Here is a 4609-nt window from a genome sequence, read left to right as displayed (position 1 = left end):
CTATAAGGTCAGTTTGAACTGAAAGGTCAGCAGTTCAAATCCACAGTAGGTCCTTGGAAATTCTATATAGGGTCACTATAATACAGAACCGACTCCTTCACACTCTACACCATGACAGTTTTCATTGTCATGGTGTAAGTGTAAAAGAGTCAGTGGTGCATACAAGCAAATACCCATGTATGTATGTATGTATGTATGTAAGTGGTTTTGAGGAAAAAAAAGCAAGGATTAGAATAGGGAGTTTGCAATAGTGTTTGTATATGTGGTAACAAAGAAAGTCTCCCTGAGAAAGAGACAAATGGAAATGATCCCTGACCTTGATAAAAGTAGATATAATGACCTGGTAAGAGCAGGAGGTAGATTATATGGAGAAGTGGTTGTAAAAGGAGGAAGGAGAGTAAAAAATATAGTTCTCTCTTAAAAGGAAAGGAAAGTTCTGTGTGATGTATAGACAAATATATTGGTCCAGGAAGTAGCTTATTTGAATGGAAGAAAAGAATATTTCTTGTTTATAGGCTGACAAGGGAGAGAATCAATAGTTAAGATGTTTGAAACTCTGTCCATATTTAACAGAGTTCCCATATCTGGGTGTGACCGCTGTTTGTTTTCATCAAAATCAGTGGAGAGTTTCTAGTTTCTGACAATAAGAAACAGAGATCATAAAAAAAAAAATACTAAAATGAATAGAGAGAAATACTGTTAACTGACGGTACATGGGGGGATTATAATCATGGTAATGAAGCAAAGTATATGATTTATTAGCTATTTCAAAATATGATTGAGGAAGAGTTACCTCCTCAAAATAGAGTAGACCTTAATGATGTGGATAGAGTAAGCTCTCAGGACCTTCATTTGCTTATGTGGCATGAATCAAAATAGGAATAAGCAGTTGCAAACATCAGTTATTAATTAGAACACAGATTGCATGAACTATAAACCAAGTAAAATTGGAAGTCATCAAAAAATGAAATGAAACATATAAAGACTGATATCCTAGGCAGTAGCAAGCTGAAATGGATTGGTATTGGCCATTTTTAATTGAAAAGTAATATGCTTTTTAAAAATTTTATACCAGAATTGACAAATTGAAGAGAAATTGCAACACATTCATCATCAGAAAAAAATATTTCAAGACCTAGCTTAAAGTACAATGCTGTCTGTGGATTAATGTGCCAGACTGCAAAGTTGCTTTGAACCATAAGGCCAGAGGTTCAATCTCACCAGTCTCTCCTCAGATACAGGGTCACTATGGGGCAGAATTGACTTGATGGCACATCACAACAACAACAATGAGAAAAACTAATTATATGATTATTATTCAAATTTACTCATCAACTACTAGTCAAGACGAAGAAATTGAAGATTTCTGCTAGCATCTGAAGTCTAAAATTATCAAATATGTAATATATATGCATTGATAATTACTGGTGCTTGAGACGTGAAAGTTAGAAACAAAGAGGGATTAGCGTTTGGGAAATATGGCCTTTGAGATAGAAACAATGCTGGAGATCACATGACAGAATTTTGCAAAAACAACAACAATTCATTGAAAATGCCTTTTTTCAACAACATACATTGTGACTATACACAGGGGCTTTAGCAGATGAATACATAGAAATCAAAATGGCTACATCTGTGGAAAAAGACAATGGAGAAGTTCAGTGTCATCAGTCTAAAAAAGTTAATGTCCCTTTTATGGAATAGACCATCACTTGCAGGCTCAGAGTGAAGCTGAAGAAAACTGTTAAAAAAAACAACAACTTGTATATAGACCAATAGTCGTCATTCAAACAGAACAAGGGAATACTGAGTGGTTTAAAACCAAAAAGACTGTGTGTCAGGGTTACATACTTTCATCATAATTATTCAATCTGTATGCTGAGTAAATGATCAGAGAACCTGGATTATATAAAAATGAAAACAGTGTCAGAATTAGAGGAAGACTAACTAACAACTTATGATATGCAGATGATACAACTTTGCTTGAAATGAAGGACTAAATACAATTATTCATGAAGCACAAAGACTACAGTCCTCAGTATGAATTATACCTAAACATAAAACAAAAAGTTTCATAACTATACCAACAATCAATATCATGATAAACAGAAAAAACATTGAAATTGTCAAGAATTTCACTTTTCTTGGAGCAACAATCAACACCAATTTAAATAACAGTCAAGAAATCAGATGATATATAACATTGGGCAATTCTGCTGTAAATGAACTCTTTAAAAAGCTGAAAAGGAAAAATGTCATTTGGGGACTAAAGTGAGTCTGATCCACACAATAGTATTATTAATTACCTCATATGCACAGAAAAACTGGATAATGAATAAAGTAGACCAAAGAAGAATTGATGCCTTTGAATTACAGTACTGACAAAGAATATTGAATATACCAGGACTACCAAAAGAATGAAAAAGATTGAAGTTGTCAAGGACTTCAATCTTCTTGGATCTACAACCAACATTCATGGAAGCAGCAGTCAAGAAATCAAACAACATATTGCATTAGGCAAATCTGCTGCACAAGACTTTTTTTAAGAGTTGTAGAGCAAGGATGTCAGTTTGAGGACTAAGGTGCTCCTGACCTAAGCCATGTTATTTTCAATAACTTCATATACATGCAAATGCTGGACAGTAGAATAATTGATGCTTTTTAGTTATGGTGTTGGAGGAGAATATTGAAAGTGCCATTGGCTGCCAAAAGAACCAACAGATCTATGTTGGAATAAGTGCAGCCAGAGTGCTCCTTGGAGGCCAGGATGTCTAAACTTTGTCTTTCATACTTCAGACATGTTGTCAGACGGGACGAGTCACTGGAGAAGAATATCATGTTTTGTAAGGTGGAGGGTTAGAGAAAAAGAGGAAGACCCCAGTGAGATGGATTGGCAAAGTGGACTCAAGCATGGCAACAGTAGTGAGGTTTTCCTAGGACCAGACAGTGTTTCATTCTGTTGTGCATAGGGTCACTATGAGTTGGTACCAACTCAATGGAACCTAACAACAACAACCAAAAGAAAGAACAAACCTATCTTGCTAGAAATACAGCCGAATGTTCATTGGAATTGAGGATGGTGAGGTTTTGTTTTACATATATTGGACATGTTATCAGGAGGATCCAATCTCTAGAGAAGTATATCATGCTTGGTAAAGTAGAGTGTCAGCAAAAAAGAGGAAAAGCCTCCACAAAATTGATTGACACAATGACTGCCACAATGGGCTCAGACATTGTAACAATGGCGAGGATGGCCCAAGAAGTTTATTTTCAATAAGAATCATAGACTGTTCTGATGGCATTTCTGAATGAATTGCAAGTTTATAATCAGTGCACTATTAACATAGACTTCATAATTATTTTTAATAGTTGATTAGAAAGAGAGAGGAAGAATGATGCTACATACATAAAGCTTTGCAGGATCTTTGTAATATTAAATGTGGTTAATACAAAGGTAAGCATATGTTTAAAGTATCTATAAGGGTCATCTTTCCCTTCTTTTTTTAATGCTAGGCAGAGGAAAATGTCTGAGGAGAGGGAGGAAAGAGACAGAAGGTAGCAATCCCACAGTAGTGTCTAAGTGAGAGGGCTGGAATTTGTGCTTCATCCTAGAAAAACTTCAGCCCCTCTCTAAAGATGAGGGTAATGTGTATTCTCCTATTTAGTGCTCTTTGCTAAAACTCTGGATCAATGTCAGTAGATGAGCAGTTCATATTGGGGACATGGTGTTTTCGTTATCATCTTATAGCCACCTCTGCTACAAACCAAAATACTCATATGCCTATAACAGAGCTCCCTTGGCCATACATCATCCAGCATCTGTGCCTCTTCCCTCTTCCAGAGCACACTGGCCAGTGTGGGGGTTGTTTGGATTATGCTGTTAGTTATTTGATGGAAATGCTCATAGAAGACAAAGTTTTTGGAAAGACCTTACCTGGTGTTGTTGCTGAAGTCAGTGGGTGAATTTTCAACTGCCTCTCTCCCTTCTTGCACTCTCCTCCTGCTGGTAACTCCTTAGAGAAAAAGGACTGTTGCTTCCACAAGCTCAAAAGCAAACTTGATATTATTGTCATTCAGTTAAGGATCAGAATGAAAACTGAAACAGAAAGTGAAATGCACACTGTTTTTATATGTGACAGCATGTGGGTGGGGCTAATGCAAGTCCACAGTTGCTCAACATAATATTTCTTGGAAAACCCAGTTTAAGTTGTTCATTCACAGCTTCAGTGTCCTTGGTTCCCCAAATAAAACAGAGTACCAGGAGTGAATACTGACAAAGGAATAGTAGGTTTTTCTTTCACAGCTTAGATGTCTTTGGTTCCCATAATAAACCAGAGTACCAGAAGTGAATATTAACAAAGGAATAGTAGGTTGGGAATATTTCAAAGCTTTATATTCTTGAGGTACTTTATCAAGGAAGAGGATTGTATTGTTTTAAAATTTTTCACTACCTCATTTATTTTTCATTCTTTTCTCTTTCCAAAATATGTTTTCATAAACCATAAGTCACATATGAGTATATAATGTTAAAAACAAAATGTTGCTGGAATAACAAGGTAGGTAGGGGAACACTGAGACAGGTTTGCATGGACTAAATGGGACAGAGGTA

The sequence above is a fragment of the Chrysochloris asiatica genome, unplaced genomic scaffold, assembly GCF_000296735.1.
Source record: "Chrysochloris asiatica unplaced genomic scaffold, ChrAsi1.0 scaffold00002, whole genome shotgun sequence".
Classification (NCBI taxonomy): domain Eukaryota; kingdom Metazoa; phylum Chordata; class Mammalia; order Afrosoricida; family Chrysochloridae; genus Chrysochloris; species Chrysochloris asiatica.
This window is presented reverse-complemented; position numbering follows the sequence as displayed.